The 21,674-nt window shown below is 41.2% G+C and overlaps 1 protein-coding gene across 1 annotated transcript in view; it reads left to right on the forward strand.

Annotated features, from left to right (window-relative positions):
* LOC126357243 (leucine-rich repeat-containing protein 4-like) overlaps positions 1–21,674 on the forward strand; it is a 1,171,476-nt gene that overhangs the window by 141,561 nt on the left and 1,008,241 nt on the right. The window contains exon 2 of the mRNA XM_050007439.1: positions 12,487–12,595. The gene's annotated coding sequence lies outside the window, so the exon portion shown is untranslated. The remainder of the gene's footprint in view (positions 1–12,486; positions 12,596–21,674) is intronic.

Consider the following 21,674-nt stretch of genomic DNA (forward strand, 5'->3'; position numbering starts at 1 on the left):
AGCCTCCGAATGAGCTCAGCTTAACTTTTTTCCTTGTCGTCATTTTTCGTCGTGGGACGATGTACTGGGTCGTATTCCAACCGGAAACTTCTCCGTGATGGCACTGAAGTTCGTTCAACATCCCATAACTGTCTCGTGCTTATTAAACGATCCAGTTACAAAATGTACCGCTGTTCGTTAGAGCTTCTCTATTCAGTCTACATGGGAAGATAGCTAATCCGATTAGCAGCTTCAACAATCGAGCCAACACATATATCTAAGCCATGTCTTTCGTGAATGAACCTCGTTTCCTTAACATGCTTCCAATGATTCTCTGCCTGGCATCCGTTTTTCCTGCAGTTACTTTTGTGTTTGATGTGTGAAATCTTATGGGACTTAACTGCTAAGGTCATCAGTCCCTAAGCTTACACGCTACCTATCCTAAATGATCCTAAGAACAAACACACACACGCATGCCCGAGGAAGGACTCGAACCTCCGCCGGGACCAGCCGCACCGTTCATGACTGCAGCGCCTTAGACCGCTCGCGCCGGCCGGTGTGGCCGAGCGGTTCTAGGGGCTTCAGTCTGGAACCGCGCGACCGCTACTGTCGCAGGTTCGAATCCTGCCTCGGGTATGGATGTGTGTGATGTCCTTAGGTTAGTTAGGTTTCTAAGTTCTAGGGGACTGATGACCTCAGAAGTTAAGTCCCATAATGCTCAGAGCCATTTGAACCATTTGAGCCAGACCGCTCGGCTAATCCCGCGCGGCTTACTTTTGTGTTGCCAGCGCACTTTAGATCACTCCGCACGGTTACTACTAGGTATTGTGCAGCTCTTACTGTTTTCATTGGTTTAATGCCAGTAACATATTTTCTGCTTCTCCTGTGAAATCACAACTTCTTATCAACCTTTAGACTAGTTTGTTGCGGTCCTTTTCCTTTCTAATACTTATCTCTTCTCTCCTCGATTACCTCCTCAAGTAGTGCCCTTTTAGGTTTTTCTTACGCTTATCCAATAGTGTATGTTGGCGATCACACGATGCAGCTTTATTCTATGAACGGCAATGCATATTAGGTCTACAACTGCGCTTCATTTGCAATAGATGTTAGCAGCACCAAGAGGTGGCGCAGATGGAACGTTATAAGTGTCATACAATAAGCACAGACATTTGTAAACATAAAGCAATCTAAATATTAGTCAGTTTGTGATTGCACCATAAATTTATTCTCTACCGAAGATGTTAACTTACGAACCCCAATTATCGTCATTTGCGGTGAAACCTTCCCGTCTCTTTTGTTACTCAACCTTCCCTACTACAATAACCTATGAAACCTTCCCTTAGGATTTCTATCTCTTGTTTAATAATAACAAATGAAATCTTCGCTTTGAAATTAATTCTCTTTCTCAATAATAATGAGTGCAATCGTCGCATACAAATGTAAATGCTGCTTATTAAAAGTGATTTGCTGATTATTTCGACGAAACTTTGAATGTGTCGTCGTCGTGGCTCTCAGTCGTTACCTGCAATAACCGAAAACTGTTCCTTACCTTTTTTACTGTTACTGGTTCGCCATCTGACTGGTACATCGAACTGCGACATGAATATACTTACTCTGTTTTACTATACTCTATTAGCTGCTGGTGGGCTGTCATAATTAGTGGCTGTATTTATTACCAAAGCTGGCGTTATTCTTTAATAGCAAAGCTGACGTTATTCTTTAATTAATTTGACTGAAGTTGCGTAATTCATAGCTAAAATTTTTCTTGACAACAATAAAATTTTGCAAAGTTTTACGTTGATGGTCTTTGGGATGGATTGTAATCAGAAATGCAATATTGATGGCAAAAATTAATTATATTCTGAAAACGATTCTTCAAATATTTACTGTTGGTACTGAAATGATTTTACAAACTTTCAAATGGGACTTACTTTTTCCAACAATCTTACAACTAGCATTGCACAAACATACCTTCAGTAGTCTTGAGTTTCTCAAAAAATAAAAAAAATAAAAAAAAATCAATAATATTAGTTCCTCTTATGATAATAGTTAGCTGATGTCTCTGAACATTCGTTTATAATTTCTTGTAAATCGTAGCTGGTGGCTGGCAGGCACAACGCTCCTCTCAACCTCTCGCTTCAGACCTGTTACCGACTCGCTTCACATCTCGCTTACTACCGACTTTCTACGAACGCTGAAGTGCGGTCCCTCCCGCCAACAATGCTTTCTGGTGCAGACAATCCTTGCCACCATTACAAAATGTATCAATGCGTGGTCTTTCCTGCTCTTTTCTTAAAATGTATCCATACGCGGTCTCTCCCGCCCTTTTTAAAATTATATCGATGTGCAGTCTCTCCCGCCAACAATACTGTGGTGCAGACATTCCCTGCTATCACAATTATTTCCAAAATGACAAATATTAATTATTCCTGCTTAATCCTATTAACAAAATACAAACATCTTTCATAAATTGTGGTTTGACAATAGAAATATACACGTCTCACAGCGGGAAGCTTTTATTTTCTGCTTTAACATGAAAAAACCTGCTGCTGAGACTCACAAAACGCAGGATAAGATCTATGTTGAGGCACCTGTTACCAGCTATTTCAAAGCTTCAAGAGCGGCAATTCTGACATTGAAGTACGCCGTGCCGCAGGAAGATAGGTTTTCGAACCAACTGAAACCGACGGAGACAACCGCCGGAGATCGTTACCGAAATCAGCCGCCAGGTCTGGGCAACGAAACACAAACGGCCACGATGCAGCGATAAACATAAGAAGGTGACCTTGCAGAGTGACATTGCTCAACCCCAAGTCGCAAAACCCGTAAAAACATACCTGGAAACGTTGAAATGGGAAGTCCTACCCCACCCGCCACATCATCCGTACATTGTTCCCTCTTTCATCTCTTTCTTTCAGTAACATACGTACTGGCTCACCAGCATTTCTGGTCAAAATTCAATCGAGACATGGATCTTCTCAAGACGCCGAGTTCTTCCAGCGTGGAATTTCTATGCCGCCCGAAAGATGGAAGAAAGTAGTGGCTGGCGACGGCCAGTACTTTAAATAGTAAATTTTTTCTACGTTTTTACTAAGCTTAGAACTTCGAGAAAAAACGGCGGAAGCAAAGTTGTAGTCTAACATTAGGTGATCTTTGTAATGCATTCCACAGTTTTATGCTGGCTAACCAAGATATTCTTCTTCACCCTTTGCTTCTTTTACCCTCGATATTCCCATCTATTATCAGATGCAGAAGTATATATTTGATGTTCCGTAAGATTGTACTAGTTATGCATGTGTCTCATCAATGAATTTCTCCCTTTTTAACCTTTTATGGATGACTTTCAGAAATATTTTCAGGAAATAGCACATAATACTATTGCTTCCACGATCTTCAGATTTTCTTGTGTGTTAAAACATTTGTGAAAGAACTTGATACCTTCTTCGTCAAAAAGTTCAATGAGTTCCACCGGAATTGAATCAGGTCCTCTTGCTGTATTGGTTTGTGAGTTTCGTATGTCTTTCACGATTTCTTCTTTCAAAAATGGAGGTCCTATTGTCGTTCCTAGAAACCTCATTGTTTGGGCTATCATCTGAAAAAAGGTTTAGTCTTCCCATATATCGTTCTTCTCCGCAACATCAAGGACTGTTTTATTATCTGCCTCGAGCATGGATGTGTGTCATGTCCTTAGGTTAGTTAGATTTAAGTAGTTCTAAGTAGTAGGGGACTGATGACCAAAGAAGTTAAGACCCATAGTGCTCAGAGCCATTTGAACCCTTTTTTTTATTTGGACAAAGGGTTTGGCCCGTAATACCAGGTGTCTTCAGATCCACGTAACTATCACTGCTAAGGAACGATTGTCAATGTTCAGAGAAATATTAGTCCTACCTCTACATCTGAACCTACATGACTACTCTGCAAACCTCACTTAAGTTCCTGGCAGAGGGCTAATCGAAATCAAAATGGTTCAAAGGGCTCTGAGCACTATGGTACTTAACGTTTTGAGGTCATCAGTCCCCTAGAACTTCGCATTACTTAAACCTAACTAACCTAAGGACATCACACATATCCATGCCACAGGCAAAATTCGAACCAGCGACCGTAGCGGTCGCGCGGCTCCAGACTGAAGTGCCTAGAACCGCTCGGCCACACTGGCCGGCGAGGACTCATCTAACCATCCACAGTAATTCTCTATTATTCCACTCTCGAACAGCGCACCCAAAAAACGAACACCTTTATCTTTCCGTGTGTGCTCTGATCTCCCTTATTTTGATAATCGATTCTCCCTATGTAGTCAGCATCACCAAAACCTTTTGGCATTTGGAGGAGAAAGTAGTTGATTGAAATTTCGTGAGACGATTCCGCCGAAGTGAGAACGCCTTTGCTTTAATGATGTTCTTCCCAAATTCTATGTCATGTCCGTGACACAATCCCGTATTTCTCGGTAATGCAAAAGTGCTACCCTTTTCGAACTTTCTTGATGTACTCCGCTAATCCTGTCTTGTAAGAATCCCACACCGCGCGGCAGTACTCTAAAATAGGACGGACAAGCGTAGGGTAGGCTTTCTCTTTAGTAGATCTGTAGCATTTCGTAAGTGTTCTGCCAATAAAACGTAGTTTTTGGTTCGCCTTCCTCACAACATTTTCTATGTTTTCTTTTCACTTTTAGTTGTTCGTAATTGTACGAGGGTGAGTCAAATGAAAACCTTAAATTTGTAATAACAAATCGAAGTTTCGCGCCGAACCATGCTAGAAACAGCGTGCAAAATGGCCTGTAGGTGGCAGTATAGTGCAGATGCACGCGTACCGTCGCAGTATCAGTACAGAGATGGCCACCCCACTTGCGACTTGCACCAGGGAAGAACAGCGTTCTGTTATTTGATTTTTGCGTAGTGGAGGTGTGAAACCTATTGAAATTCATCGACGAATGAAGTTTCAGTACGGTGATGCATATTTTTCACAGCAGCAAGTCTACGTATGGAGTACGAAGTTCGCAAATTGTGTGACTTCAGTGGAAGATGCTTCTCGTCCAGGTCAGGCACAACGAGTTGCGACTCCACAGAACACTGCAGCAGTTGAAGACGTAGTGAAGGAAAACCGCCGAGTGACACTGAATGACATTGCAGCGTGTTTACAGATTAGTCCTGGGTCAGCACACCACATTGTGCACGATGTGCTCCAGTCTCACAAAGTGTCTGCAAGATGGGTGCCACGGCAGCTGACTCCTGAAATGAGAGAATGACGCGTTGATGTTTGTGAAGAACTTATTCGGTGCTTTGAACGAGAAGGTGATGGCTTCCTTGCAAGCGTCGTTACTGGGGACGAAACCTGGGTTCACTTTCACCAACCGGAAACGAAGAGAGCGAACAAGGAATGGTGCCATTCCTCATCACCAAAGCCAAAGAAGTTTCGAACAGAACCATCAGCACGGAAGGTTATGCTGACTCTCTTTTGCACCGAAAAAGAATTCATTTTGGAGCATTACATGCCTAGAGGGATAGCTGTCACCAGTGCATCATATACAGATCTCCTAAAAAGACATCTGCGGCCTCCAATCAAATCGAAGCGACGTGGATTGCTGTCGCAGGTGTCCTTTTGCAACATGACGATGCAAGGCCCCACAACAGATGCAACGCCGGCCGGTGTGGCCGGGCGGTTCTAGGCGCTTCGGTCTGTAACCGCGCGACCGCTATGGTCGCAGGTTCGAATCCTGCCTCGGACATGGATGTTTGTGATGTCCTTAGGTTAGTTATGTTTAAGTAGTTCTAAGTTCTAGGGGACTGATGATCTCGGATGTTAAGTCCCATAGTGCTCAGAGCTATTTGAACCATTTTTGAACAGTTGCAACAAACACAGACCTGCATTTTGGGTGTCTTCCTCATCCAGCATACTCACCAGACCTTGCCCCAAGTGATTTCCATATGTTTGGAGCACTCAAAGACGCAATGGGAGGAAAGAAGTTTCGTTCTGATCAAGAGGTACGGCACGCGGCGCATCAGTTGTTGTTCTGCGGACTACCAAAATAACTTTTTCTAATCGAATTTATGCACTTTGTAAGCGCTGGAGGACTTGCATTGAGCGTGGGGGAGAGTATGTTGAAAAATGAAACAGCTTTGTACCACTTCTGCACAATAAATAATATTTTTTAAAAATTAAGGTTTTCCTTTGACTCACCCTCGTAAATGCTAGGTGTTGGTTGAACTGATGGTCTTCAGATTCGATAGTTTAAAGGGATTCCTTTTAGTGCTCATGCCGATGACCTCAATTTTTCATTATTTAGGGTTAATTGCCAACTATCACATCATACAGATATCTTACCTAATTCGTTTTGTAATTGGTTTTGATGACTTTAGTAGAGATAGCGGACAGCATCATATGCAAACAACGTAAGACGGCTATTGATGACAAGCTGCCCTTCGCAGTAGTTCAAAAAATGGTTCAAATGGCTCTGAGCACTGTGGGACTTAACTGCTGAGGTCATCAGTCCCCTAGAACTTAGAATTACTTAAACCTAACTAACCTAAGGACATCACACACATCCATGCCCGAGGCAGGATTCGAACCTGCGACCGTAGCGGTCGCGCGGTTCCAGACTGAAGCGCCTTAAACCGCTCGGCCACCCCGGCCGGCTTTCGCAGTAGTGGTTACGTGGATCTGAATATGACCATGGTTACGGGTTGAAAAGTTTCATTCAAACGAAACATAAGTGAACCAGACAGTTTCTTTCTCTGGTTCATGTGAAATTCCAGTGGTGGACATTTCTCCCGCCATCAGAATTCTGCCTGTCCACTAGCTAATCGAGCACTCCACACTCCCCTACGTGTGAAGGTGCGTGATTCGGTTAATTAAACAGAGCGCAATTACACGCCGACGAACTGAAACGAAATAACGGGACGCCACGTGGCAGTGGAGTGTGCGTGATTCTGACGAGTCTGGCGGAAAAGAAGGAGCGCAAGAGAGACCGGGGCCGGCCCGGCTGTCGGGAACAGATGACGGCGTTTCTATTTCAATGCAAATCTTGGAGGGACGAGGAAACTGGCGCGGCGCCGTGATAGAGTGGAGCGCACGGAAATGAGCGCCTGGCGTGACGTGACGTGACGTGGAGCGGCCGCTGCCGCGCTGGCCACGGTCGGTCAGTCGCGTGCGTCGCGGGACACGCGCGGACAATGGCGGCTGCGTGCTGTCGCTGTCCCGGCTGCTGTTTCTGTCCGGGACAGAGTGCCGTGCCGTGCAGCGCAGAGCCGAGCCGCCTAATTACTGCCAGCTGCGGGGGACGCCTCACCGCACGTCCCTTTCACTCCCACTTGAAACACTCAGCTCTTCCGGCACACATATTTCTGTCCGTATTGTTTCCTTAAAAAACGCTATTAGGTACCGTCTGCCACACGTTTCCCAAACCAACCCCTCTCCGTTTTTCTGTGGACTGCCACAGTGGTCGAAACGTGCCATGTCCAGAGTGCGGTTGACTGCCGTAACAGTTCAGCGCCGACGTGGTCGTAAAGGGACCCTCACACGGTCATTCGTACCATCACATTTGTCATGAATAAACACCATATCGGCGTATTCCTCTGTCGTAAATTTGAAAGGCATCCGTATTTCATAAATAATCTACAAACTTCAACAGTTACTATGTGGTTTCACTTAATACACTGCTGCTATTATGTTCTTTCACTGAACAATACAGAAAACTAACTCTTCTCAAGATTAGAAAACGACTGAAACAACTCACTAACGGTTGTCAACAATGAGATGAATGTTTCTACATTCTTAATGGAAAGTAAGCAAATTTAGTTGAATAATAATCTTTGTTTCTCTGGATGTTCTGGAAAACTACTGCAGATACACGTCTGGGACATGTTTTTTTAGATTCAGCAGACCAATAACAACAAAATAAACGGAAATAATGCTTTAATTTAACCTCGTGTAGTTTTGCGATGACTTCATATTAGCAAAGTTGCTAAATTCAAGCAAAATCATTTATTAGCCATAACTCTGTAACTACACATTTGCGGACCTATGTTTATATGAAGTTTTTTCTTCAGTTTTACTTGTAGAATAACATTAAAATATTTGCATATCTTCGTGAATCACCCTGTATATTGCGCAGTATGTTGGAAGACTTCCCGTCGACAACGAGATCATTAGGGTCGGAGCACAAGCTCGGATTAAGGAGGGATGGGGAAGAAAATCGGCCGTGTCCTTCCAAAGGAACCATCCCGGCACTTGTCTCAAACGATTTAGGGAAATCACGGAAAACCTAAATCAGGATGGCCGGAACGGCTTTGAACCGTCTTTCTCCCGAATGCGAGTCCAGTGTGCCTACCACTGCGCTACCCCGCTCGGTCGCAATATGTTGTACCGTGCCTACGTGATATTGCAAAATGCTCTACAGTTCCTGTCAAGACTTCGTGATTTACGGACGTGTAAACAACTATACAGAGACGCCATATGACAGAATGAAAACAAATCATCTGTGCAAGTGCATTCAGCGAAGTATTTTGGGAAGAGATTTAATATTTATCCAGTAATCGGCTAAAGGAACATTCGACAAAAGTGTTCAAGTGCAGGACAATAACGCTGCAACTGTTATTTGTACATCTCAGAAGCCTGAATTATTTATTGTAGAAATACATAACGACACTATCGAGCCGGCCGCTGTGGTCGAGCGGTTCTAGGCTCTTCAGTCCGAAAGCGCGCTGCTGCTACGGTAGCAGGTTCAAATTCTGCCTCGGGCATGGATGTGTGTGATGCCCTTAGGTTAGTTAGGTTTAAGCAGTTGTAAGTCTAGGGAACTGATGACCTCAGATGTTAAGTCCCATAGTGCTTAGAGACATTTGAACCATTTTTTGACACATATCTACCGATCATGTACAACAATTTATCTGACTCTTTTCAGGTTTAGCATTTTGAAAACTGAAATCCGACTTGTGTATGGGCAGCATAGATATGAAACATATGATATAACGAGGTTCCTAAATTAACATAAAGATTCCTCGTTCATCATTAAAAAATTCCGATAGTCTTCTGGTCCTGCTGCACGGTCTCTTAGAATGTGCGTTAGACTGTGTGAGAAACGCCTTCCAAGTCGCTTTTTACATATCAACACTTCCTCCTGTTTTTCTTTTCCCAGCCCGTAACGTTTGCAATCGCAGTAGGCATACATGAAAGTTCTGCATCGTCGAGAGCCAACGTGTTCGCTAGGAAGGCAAAATACTTATTGGGGCATCCCGAGCACAAATATTGCGCAGTAATATTGTACCGTTCTTGGGATCGCAATTTGGCGCAATATATCGATACAAAATGTGCAGGCGACGTCTGTAAACATTTTGAGACATAGGCATGATGATTGCTTAACTGTTGTATAAAATAACAAGTTCGTAAGATTGCAACGCTACTTACGAATCGTTGTGTTGTAGTTCCTGCCTTCAGCCCGAAGACTGGTTTCACCAGCCTTCGACACTAATCTATACTCAGCAACACACTTTGTCTCTGAATAAACTGTAACAACGTATACCCATTTGAGCTTGCTTATTGTATTCACGCCTCGGCCTTCCTTTACCATTCCGCATCCTTTCGGCCCCTAACACTTGTCTCCATTATAAAATTGACTGTACTTTACGTAAAGTAGGATGGCATGAGTGGCTGAGAGGCACCGAAGCAGGGATGAAAGAAACCGACCGATTAAAAACGATACCGGTATTTTAGTTCTGAATAACCGGTATTTTTGGAGTGTGTTTCGTCTCGGTTATAACAGGTGTATTTTTACTAATAACCGAGTAGAGAATCCGAAATATAAGTTACCATAGCAGAAAATGCTAAGATTTTTTATTTTTAAACAACACTTTTTTTTAAAAAAAAAAAAAAAAAAAGGTGTAATTTTTAATCGTAAGATTACCACTCCTTTAAAATTTTGCGTTCTTGTAGAAAATAGGAAAAGCGATCATCGGTATTATCATAACAATGACGATAGAGACGAACAACAAACAAATGCTATAAGAATTGTTAAGGCGACGCTGAGACAGTGAAGTGCCTTTTACACGTGGAGTCTCCTATTGGAAAGTGTGCTTTTACTCATCTGGTTTATATAGAAATTTCACGCTTTCGTCGTCGGACATTAGAATGACACCATCGCAAATCCGCAAGTAAGCGCGTTACCACTGAAGTAAAATGCTCCATTTCCTTTTAAACATTAAGAACGCGAGGAGCCACAACAAACTTGTGACATAGTATGAAAAGAAACTTGTAAGTAAGTGCCATAAAAGCCTGAGTTATTCCTCTTCGGGCACTGCATCTAATTATTACAAAAAATTTTCTAAGGCGGTAGGATCCACGGTTCTATAATTATTTTGTCTTTGATTATAATTGTTAAATGTGTACAGATGGAAGTCCTATGAAACATAATGTTTCAAAAAAATAGCTCAAAGGATGAACAAACTAACATTTATATATTGCTTGCGCAACGTCCGCTAAAAGAATCTTTCTTCAAGATATGATACATGATGCAGCTTTTACTGTCCACCGCTACCGGCCATGTCAGGATGTCTATAACAGACTCATTATGCTTTGCTAGTGCCTCAATGAATGCAGCTTTCCATGACTCAGCCAATCTCTTTTATTCCTCGCTGCTTGTAATTCAGGTCTTCCTGTTTTCAATGTGATGCCGCGCGGATCGTCAAACTGAGCCTGGCATTTCGCAACTAGAGGGGGTTAACGGAACACTGTGTAAATACTACATATCGGCACGGTCGCTTATCGGGAATATTTATGGATACATCAGCATACATCCAATCAACCGATCCCTTCTTTTAGTCAGATTGTACCATAAATTTCTCTTTCGCCAGTTCGATTCGGTACCTCCTACTTAGTTATTCGATCTAGCTGCCTAATTTTGAGCATTCTTCTGTACCACCATATTTCTAAAGCTTTTATTCTCTTCGGACTTTAATGAATTCCTTTTTATCAGAAATACTTTTATAGCTATTTCCAGTCTGCATTTCGAATTCCCTTTACTTCAGCAACCATCCATTATTTTGCTGTCCAAGTAGCAAATACTCTTCTATGACTTCGGTGTCTCATTTGCTAATCTAATCATCTCAGCGTCGCCTGTTTAATTCGACTACGTTCCATTACAAATTATATATTTTTGTTGATGTTGACCTTATAATCTCTCTTCAAGACGCTATCCATTACGTTCAACTACTTTTCTACGTCCCCAATGTCATCGATAAACCCCAACTTTTTCATTTCTTCTCCCTGTAATTTAATTTTTGTTACAAATTTCTTCTTAGTTCCCATTATTGCTTGTTCAGTGCACAGACTGAGTAAAATTTTGGATGGGCTACAACCTTGTCTCAGCCACTTCTGAAATACCGCTTCCCTTCCGTGTCCTTCTCTTCTTATAGCTATAGGCTAGTTTCTGGTTTCTGTAGAAATTGCAAATAATCTTTCACTTTCTATATTTTATCCTTGCTACCCTGAAAGATTCAAAGTACATTAGCATCTACAAATGCTATAGACATAGGTATGCCTTTCATGTCTTAGGGTCAGTATCGCCTCACGTGTTCCTACATTTAGCAGAACTCAAAGTGGTTATCGTGGGTGGAGCTTAAAAAGCATCTGACATGTCACAATCACTTCTCCTTCGTGTAATAATGGGAGCATTCTTTTTATCGCGTTATTAATTTTCCAACCTTTTTACGATCTGAGTTTAGTTTCTTCTTTCATCGGTTTCTCCTTCACTTCTTTGAATGTTAGACTGACTCCACCATTTGATGATTGAAAGTTATTCTGAAGAATCACTTTGTCCACCAAAAGAGACAGATTCGAAAGAAAAAGATCGTTTTGCGAATGATTTATTGTCTAAGCAAGCTAACTCTTACTCTTCACGAAATGTAATACTGCATTGCCTACGGTATAATAAACATTTCGGCATCGGAAAACAGAGTGTGGTAGTTGATTACAGCAAATCAACGAAACTAACCAACTGAAGTGATATACTCATTAAAACAGTGGAAAGGAGAGGGAAATCTTCTAATTGGTACGGGAATTTGGATATGGCGATGTTTAACTCATTTTGATTATTCCGAAAATGTGAGACGAAAAAGAAGTACGGAGAGTTCATCTGAATGTAATTTGACTAATTTTCGAAACCTTTCACGAACAATGGTAAACAATAGCAAACGTCAAGAGTATATTACAAAGCTTGCCGTGTCGACGTGTGTACAGTTCAGTGGGAAAGACACAAGAAATTTGAGAAAAATGATATTCGGATATAAAGTTGTGTTGTAAAGAGTACGGTGTAGCTCTTCGTGCTTTCCTATCCTTCAAAATGTACCACAAAAGAGCTGGATTAAAAATACATCAGATATATGGATTGATGGATTATATATATATATATATATATATATATATATATATATATATATATATATATATATGGATTAAAAATATATGGATTAAAAATACACCAGACGTGAAATTTTACTATTTTTTTTTCTGTTGTTACAGGTAAGCTGCCACTAGCGTTTCAGTTAGTGAGGTGTTGGTCATCCCTTCTCCTGGACTGACAACGCAAAGGGTCTCCAGGTGTACAGTGTTGCTGTTTACTTCCGAGTAGGTAAGGCGCAAGTCGCACCGATCCTCTAGAAGTGCGTCCAAACTACTCTTCTTCGTTTTTGTGTTATCGATCTTCTAATGGTTTAATATATACCACCGCTTTTAACCTCTCTTGCGCCGATCTGTCCATCTCAGAGCTGTTCGAACACCGAAAGCCTTCAGTTGTTTGTTGCACGTATTGCAGTCTCTCTTGCCTTTTAGGGGCTACCCCTAATATCGGCTAGACCAGTAGACTTGATGTTTTACCACATGTCCATTCGCCATGCTCTCTTTCTAGTTCGCCTCACATCCCTTTCCTCGTCGATTCTGCGGAGAACCTCTTTAGTTCCTTATCAGTACCCTTAATTTTCAACTTCCTTGTGTAACACCACATCTTGAATGTTCCAGTTTTCTTCTTTTCCGATTTTTCTACACGCCTTGATACACTTCCGTGGCATAGTGTGTTCCAAATGTAAATTCCCATACATTTCTTTCTTCAGTGAACGCCTAAGACTATGAGACTTATTTTGGCCTAGGAATACACTTTTTGCCGTTAGCGGTCTGCCTATTTTTTACTTCCAACATAGCAGATTTTTTTCATTTCGTTTATGACGCGGTAACCAATTTAGATACTGTCTGTCGTTAATCTCCTTTCTGTTGCTCCTCGCAACTTTCGTGTTTCTTTTGTTTGCTGTTAATCCGTATTCTATGCTCAGTTGACAGCTCCTGTAATTCCTCCTCATTTCCGCGGAGGATACAGGTGTCAAAAGCGAAACTTGTCGTTGATATTCTGTCACTTCGAATATTAGTCCCACTACCACTTCAGAAACTTTGTTTCATTTCCCTCTTCGATATACAGGTTGAACAAATCATACAAGAGAAATTGTATCTTGCCCCACGCTATTTTAATCTGAGTGCTTCTGCCTTGAATGAATGAATTAACTCATTCATTCAAGACAGAAGCCTTACATTTTAATTGTTCTTTCTTCGTTCTTGTATGTACTGTATGTCTTTTTATATAGCGTATTCTCATTTCATGGTGATTTTTAAAACCTTTTGAACAAGTTCACACTTTTTATTGACCTGCCGCTCTTTCATATACATTAACGACTCGTCATCTCATTTTTCCTTCTGGTCAGCAACATGGATGCATTAGTACGGACGTTTGGTCCCTAACAGGAAAGCCAGACTTGGTGATCTATTTTGCCACCCATTTTGATCTAATAGCTGGATTGCCTATGTTAAACAGAACTAGAGTCTTTTGAGTATGGAAGTTAAACGTGCTTAAATTAATAAAACAACCAGTGAAGGTCTTATAAATTGGCAATTGTGGGAGCAACCAAGTGCACAGTCTCCTTAAATGCTTTTTCTTCTTCCTAAGTTAATTTTATGTCAAAATAAATTAATTCACTAAACAAAATACACGGATATCTATTCTTCTGGGACGAAATCGAAAAGATATTCAATAACTTCGCTCATTCCAACAGATTTATGATGAAATGACAATCTGTAGTTAAGTTTTCGTATTAATCTTTCTCATTTAAATCCACTTTATTGAGAACGTTATTTTCCTTGGAAACCTTTTCGTGGAATTCTTGACAAGATAATTTTAAATTGTACAACAACAATAACATCATCTTAGTGCTTGTGGCGGCCTTCAGTTTACTGCGTTGATTTATCCATTCGTCGTTTATGAAAGACAGCATCCTTTCGACGTTACAAAAGAAATCTTCTGCATATTTCGTTAATTCGGAGTAAAATTCTTCATTATACTGTGAGTTGAAATTCGTGCAATTTTGCCGCTGATCAAAGAATTTACTGTCATCCAAATTCAGTTTTTTTTTGTTTCTAGACAGAATATCTATATCTGACTTTTCAGGCTTTCCCGACGTATCTGCTACAGATACACTTCTCGGGTTTGCCACCGGATTCGTATTGTGTAAATGGCACAATATTTCACCGATGTAGCTGCTCGACATCTTCAGGTGGTGGTAGTTGCTGCTGTTACTGCCGCAAGTCGCGTATCGTGCGATCCACACTATACGATCCAGCGGGAAACCCGAGAAGTGTATTTGCAAAATATCTGTAGCTTCTGCTTCTTGTTCCCAGCATGGAACATTAGTTAATGTCACCCACTAAAAGTGCTTTAATTGGGTGCTAAATTCGTATGTCTAGAGTTTTGTCTTTGGCAATTATGCGCCTATTGTTGATGTTTAGCGATAATTCTTACGCCACATTTGATCATTAAATTCTTCTTTGACTCGTCCTCTCTTTGACATATTGTGGCTTAGGTTCGTTAGCGAATTCTTTACAGACGAATGGAAAAACTGGTAGAAGCCGATCTCGGGGAAGATCAGTTTGGATTCCGTAGAAGTATTGGAACACGTGAGGCAATACTGACCCTACGACTTATCTCAGAAGCTAGATTAAGGAAAGGCAAACCTACGTTTCTAACATTTGTAGACTTGAAGAAAGCTTTTGACGATGTTGATTGGAATACTCTCTTTCAAATTCTGAAGGTGGCAGGGGTAAAATACAGTGAGCGAGATGCTACTTACAATTTGTAGAGAAACCGGATGGCAGTTGTAAGAGTCTAGGGACATGAAAGGGAAGCAGTGGTTGGGAAGGGAGTGAGACAGGGTTGTAGCCTCTCCCCGATGTTATTCAATCTGTATATTGAGCAAGCAGTGAAGGAAACAAAAGAAAAATTCGGAGTAGGTATTAAAATTCATGGAGAAGAAATAAAAACTTTGAGGTTCGCCGATGACATTGTAATTCGGTCAGAGACAGCAAAGGACTTGGAAGAGCAGTTGAACGGAATCGATAGTGTCTTGAAAGGAGGATATAAGATGAACATCAACCAAAGCAAAACGAGGATAATGGAATGTAGTCGAATTAAATCGGATGATGATGAGGGAATTAGATTAGGAAATGAGACACTTAAAGTAGTAAAGGAGTTTTGCTATTTGGGGAGCAACATAACTGATGATGGTCGAAGTAGAGAGAATATAAAATGTAGACTGGCAATGGCAAGGAAAGCATTTCTGAAGAAGAGAAATTTGTTAACATCGAGTATAGATTTAAGTGTCAGGAAGTCGTTTCTGAAAGTATTTGGAGTGTAGCCATGTATGGAAGTGAAATATGGACGATAACTAGTTTGGACAAGAAGAGAATAGAAGCTTTCGAAATGTGGTGCTTCAGAACATTGCTGAAGATTAGATGGGTAGATCATATAACTAATGAGGAGGTATTGAATAGGATTGGGGAGAAGAGACGTTTGTGGCACAAGTTGACTAGAAGAAGGGAACGGTTGGTAGGACATGTTCTGAGGCATCAAGGGATCACCAATTTAGTATTGGAGGGTGGTGTGGAGGGTAAGAATCGTAGAGGGAGGCCAACAGATGAATACACTAAACAGATACAGAAGGATGTAGGTTGCAGTAGGTACTGGGAGATGAAGAAGCTTGCATAGGGTAGAGTAGCATGGAGAGCTGCATCAAACCAGTCTCAGGACTGAAGGCCACAACAACAGTTTCGTTTGGCCTACAAAGAAAAACCTAATGACACAGGCATAATAACAGCACTCGTTAGTATATCTGTGTACCGTTGTGGTGTATTTCCTTATCCCTCTTTATACTTCTTTCTCGCATTGACGTCATTAGTTTCGAATGGCCTTTCGTTGTGTATTCTCTACTTCGTTGCTAAAAAGTCTAAAGAAGCCGTACAGCCGGCCTTGTTTATACTTGAGCGGACATGACTGTAAAAACGTGAACGTGTCCGATTAAGGCTGCATTCACAGTGGCACCAACAATGATCGTCAGACACCGCCCTCAGAGGTAGCCCGATAACATCAGCCGACTGCGTGGTCACAATATGTCCGATCTCGTTCGTCTGTTTTTGGCAGGGTCAAGGAGGTTAGGTTAGGTTAGAATCTGTATTATGTATGAAGTAGATTAGAGTTTAACCTCTTCGGGTGGGCTGATACCACGACGCCTCTGTGCTTGGATACGAGTGCTGCATGCGGGCTCTGCTATTAAAGAGACGCCGAATGCATGTGAATTAGCTTTCCTGTCTCGCAAAGAGCACGGCCAGTATACGCTCTGTTCTTAGTTATTGGAATACCCTGAAAAGTTTTACGAATACATGAGATGACTGGAGAAAAGTTCTGTTACATACTTTAGATAATTCGTGGTGACCTTGAAAAGCAAGTTACATAAACACTCTGTTTTGCTGCAATTATTTAAAGTTGTGTAGACGTACGTCAATTAACGTTCAACGTTTGTCATTTAGTACACGAGGGTAAGACAATTATAAAGTGTGGCACGAGATACTCTGGTAACCTAAAGTCCTTAAAAGTGGAAATACATACCGTACACCATATTTGCAAACCTCTTCATATGAACAGAATCACTACCCTAGTGGCATAAAACGCCAGTAAGTATTAATAATATTTTGTAGACAACTAATAACAACCTACAAAAAAAAAAGATCCAGTTCAGTAGTTATAATCATGTCAAGATACGCTATCCTTTTCACTTGAACAAATTAATTTTGATGTTATGATCTAACAAAACTAGACATGATTGTCTTATTGGGATTGCCGCGAACGTCCTTTGAATAAAAATATGGCATTTCAGTCTTTGATCGCTATTTTTTTTTATTTTCAGTGACCCGTTTCAGGCTAGTTGCCCATCTTCAGATCTGTTAGATAAAGTTAAAAATATAATTAACAAGATAGATATAGTTACTGATAGAACTATCTTAGTTTACAAAAAGGAATTTTGAAATGTATTACATGCCAGCATACCATATAGTGCAGTTACAGAGTAACCTGTCAGTACAGAACTATTGGTTCGCTGTCATAACTAGTTAACTTTTAATCTGTTAAAACCTTATATCACAGTTTGAAGAAACCTGATTGGTAAGAGTAAAAAGTGTCCTCTGTCTATAACATCTTAGTGCATATGCACAGTTCTTACAGATAGAGGGCACTTTTTACTTTTACCAATCAGGTTTCTCCAAACTGTAATATAAGATTTTAGCAGATTAAAAATTACTTTAGTTAGACAGCGAACCAATAGTTCTATACTGACAGGTTACTCTGTAACTGCAATATATAGTATGTTGGTATTTAATACATTTCAGAATTTCTTTTTGTAAACTAAGATAGTTCTATCAGAAACTATATCTCTCTTGTTAATGGGGGCTAGCCTGAAACTGGTCATTGAAAATAAAAAATAGCGACCAAAGACTGAAATGCCATATTGTTATGATCAATGCCTAAAATTTCCTATAAAGATTTTTCCTATTTGAGGTTTCGAATAAACCTATAATTTCAGCCGTATATTCCGAACCATATCCCAATTATGGTATTTTCGTTCTCAGGATGCCACAAGCTCACTCTTTCTTGGACTAAACTTATCAGTTTCTCGCGGCCCATATTTCGTGTTCGAGAACGTCGGTCGATTTGACCGAAGAAAACAAATTGATCTGAATTTCACCGATTATCGTCCGAATCTGTACGTTCGAGAGACCAGATCGGGTACAGAGTGACCGCACACGTAGTGGCGTAGTGATCTGAAAAGATCGTCCTTCTCCAGCCGATGTCGGTAGTTGGCGGAATCCACAAATATCGGAGCCACTGTGACCGCAGCCTAAAGCCGTGCACCTGACAACCCGACGTACGATTTGTCGCGCTCAGTGTGCGATAGTTCTCGAATTCATCTGCCATTACTATCTTCGAGTTGAGTGTATCATATTCTTCCGAAATTCCAGTTTTACGTCTCCATCCTTATAGACAGAATATGTTACGTCCAGGGAAACTCCTCTGTCGGTGTGTATATGCACAATCGTATTTGCATATCGGCTGGCACCGCGCCGAACAATCGCGGCTACCTGTAGTACATTTGGCAACGTCGCGCGCCGCTCTGGCGAGCAGTTTGCGTCAGCGTCTAGCATTACTTTTTAGCTGCAATTTGCTTGCATCAGCCTTCCTGCTTCTAGCTGCATAAATAACTACACTGCTCGAGTGTACAGTAGCAACGCTCTACAGACAAACAAGTCAAGGATTATAGACTCATTCGCCACTGTCTGTTTGTGAGAGAACAAGTGATCATTTCTCTTGACAATAGATTTGTCTGTAGAAATGGCGTAGAGTGCTGTGCTTTGTAATGTGCTGCGTACCCAATATTCTCTAGAAATCCACTGCTGTTTGTTCCACAGACTCCATCTGTACAAGTAATACAGTGAGAAGCTTTGTTTTACTGTTATCGCAGTGGCTAATAGTCACGAGTAATGACCGCTGTGTTTTGGTGTACTGTAGGTAATATTGTTTACATTAACCCTGGAGTATGCTTAATATTTTTTCGTGAATTCTATATGAAATCCACTACACACAAATGAAGCACTATTTCATCCGAAAAACATTTTCTGGAATATCGATGAGGGCTTTGACGGGTTTAGGAAATCTAGCTGATGTTCTTCTGGTTAAGTTTTGACGTCAGACGCATTACTGTACCGATAGAGAGAAGGACTGATTACAAATTGACTTGTGATCAACCGAAACTAGTGGTTGGAGCCAAAACCAGAAAACTCGTCTATCACCTCAACAGTCTCAGGTAAACCACGGTGGCTAATCATTCAGTGGATCATCTCACGTTCTTCCGATAAGTGTACCGCATACTATGATTCATCAGTCTACAACAGATCCTTTAAATGCTTCACAGATCAGTGATTGGGCTTGTCTCGTATTTATTCTTATAATCGTCGACTTCTGGGCAGCTGCGTACTGTCGCTTCTTGCGGGAGTTCTGCATCACAAATACGTGAACAGTAGTGAAAGTTTTTCGCAGAGGTTGACAGGGTCGTCTCACTATTTATTCGCACACCAAGTCTACAATTTACGTCCGAAACATATTCTGAATTTTCGAGAAAAATGAAGATTTAGTCAGAAGATTTGACTAACACATTGCTTCAATAGGCGTTGTCCTACTGGAGACAGTACGGCCATGCGCTACTCCTAAATTTGAACTTACTTATTTTGCCTATAGCTTAACATTGCATCCGAAGCACGTATGCCGGCCGAGCGGTTCTAGGCGCTTCAGTATGAAACCGCTCGACCGCTACGAACGCAGGTTCGAATCCTGCCTCGGGCATGGATGTGTGTGATGTCCTTAGGTTAGTTAGGTTTAAGTAGTTCTAAACTCTAGGGGACTGATGACCTCAAAGTCCCATAGTGCTCAGAGCCATTTGAACCATTTTTTTGAAGCACGTATGTTGGGATAAAATTCCTCTCAGGATGTCTCTTTTGAATTTGGCAGGCTTTTTGCACAATGTCATCTGGTTTAATCAGCAAAGCTGAGCCCAATATCCTCCCTCTAAGAATCATTTTTTTGCTTTCTTTTTTCTGTTCGCAATTATTTTGTATTCGAATGTGGCGTGAGGTAGGTTTGAGGTCGGTTCCTTTTTTTTAAAAAAAATAAGTATGGGAATTGTGCACGTTTATACTGCTACGTTTATGACAATATACTAGAACAGACGGCGATTTCAAGTTTGTAGTTTACCAAACATGCGGTGGTCTCGCGGTTCTAGGCGCGCAGTCCGGAACCGTGCGACTGCTACGGTCGCAGGTTCGAATCCTGCTTCGGGCATGGATGTGTGTGATGTCCTTAGGTTAGTTAGGTTTAAGTAGTTCTAAGTTCTAGGCAACTGATGACCACAGCAGTTGAGTCCCATAGTGCTCAGAGCCATTTGAACCATTTTGAACCAAACATCACCGCGTCCAGGGATATATGCTGTTCCTGCAAGACCTTCTCACCTTGTATAACGTCCATGACCGATGTCGTAAAGGAAGCGCGAGTATTTGATTTAAAGTCCATCCATGTTGATTTCCATTTGAATTATACAGGGGCTGTAACGATATTTATAATTCTCAAAGATATTACAGTATTCGGTAATGTCGTTATGAATACGAACATGTTGTAATTTTGTTGGAGATAGGAACATCATACAGATTTTCTTCGCGGTCGCCACTAATAGAATTATAGATTTTTCCGTTTTTAAACCTTACACGTCTCATATCAAGAGATAAAGTGGTTATTAAAAGCACTGTAGCTCATTGTATCCGGAGGCAGTAACATACTGTTACATTTGAGGAATTTTGAGTAAAGCAACCTCCAACAGTATCCGCACCATATAGTCACTTTAACTCGCTGGATGCCACTACTAACATCTTTCGTTTTACGAGCGCCCAGGCCTTAGTAAACTTCCAGAGGAACATTTCAACTTTTTACGAAGGAAAAGCGTGTTAGTGCGGGGTCCACTGAAAAGCTGTTAAAGGAACGGCATTTATGTTATCACGATAAGAAAGCAGATTTTTAACATTTTTTTAAATCTTTCAATGATGTAAAAGTCAGCATGTTACTAAATACATACATTTCTTCAGCCTTAGGAGTTTGCAATGCAGTTCATCTTCACGCTTTGAAGTTTACTTACTGACAGTCGCCCGTCGTCACTGTGGTGAAGAACGACAGTAAAAGTTACGTTTGATACGGAGAGAAACAGATCCGGTGTTCGGACAGTTAAATAAACTTCTTCTAAATCTCCGTCAATACTTCAACACCCTGTCTTGAGTTAAGGTTAGCACCTTAACTTTACATTTACTCCGAATGATCACCTGCAGATGCGATGAAGCTCGAAACGCCCAGCGATCCGTATTTAAAATGTACATACGTCAAAATAAAGCTTGATCCACGATCGATGTCAGATTTGTATAATACACACATCAAAAAAGCTCTGCATCACCTCGGTTCCGAGAGTTCCGGAACCTGCACAGAAAATTGGAATACAGATCAACATAAACATCATTCCCGCCTCATGAAATCCACACATTGCATGTTGCACAACCATACAGCGAGACCTTCAGAGGTGGTGACCCAGATTGCTGTACACATCAGTACCTCTAATACCCAGCAGCACGTCCTCTTGCATTCATGCATGAATGTATTCATCGTGGCATACTATCCACTAATTCATCAAGGCACTGTTGGTACAGATTGTCCCACTCCTCAACGGCGATTCGGCGTAGATCCCTCAGAGTGGTTG

This window comes from Schistocerca gregaria, chromosome 1 (assembly GCF_023897955.1).
Source record: "Schistocerca gregaria isolate iqSchGreg1 chromosome 1, iqSchGreg1.2, whole genome shotgun sequence".
Classification (NCBI taxonomy): domain Eukaryota; kingdom Metazoa; phylum Arthropoda; class Insecta; order Orthoptera; family Acrididae; genus Schistocerca; species Schistocerca gregaria.